This window comes from Arachis duranensis, chromosome 7 (genome assembly GCF_000817695.3).
Source record: "Arachis duranensis cultivar V14167 chromosome 7, aradu.V14167.gnm2.J7QH, whole genome shotgun sequence".
NCBI classification, from domain to species: domain Eukaryota; kingdom Viridiplantae; phylum Streptophyta; class Magnoliopsida; order Fabales; family Fabaceae; genus Arachis; species Arachis duranensis.
Genome location: NC_029778.3, coordinates 30995972 through 30996220, shown reverse-complemented (window position 1 = coordinate 30996220; position 249 = coordinate 30995972).

The following is a 249-nucleotide window of genomic DNA, read 5'->3' as shown; positions in this document are numbered from 1 at the left end:
TAAATTACTAGAGGCTGGGATTATTTATCCTATTTCTGACAGCCCCTGGGTGAGCCCTGTCCAAGTTGTCCCTAAGAAAGGTTGCATGACAGTGGTTCATAATAAAAAAAAATGAACTGGTTCCTACAAGAACAGTTACAGGGTGGCGTATGTGCATTGATTATAGAAGGCTCAATACAGCCACCAGAAAGGATCATTTTCCTTTACCATTCATAGACCAGATGCTAGAAAGACTAGCAGGTCATGAAT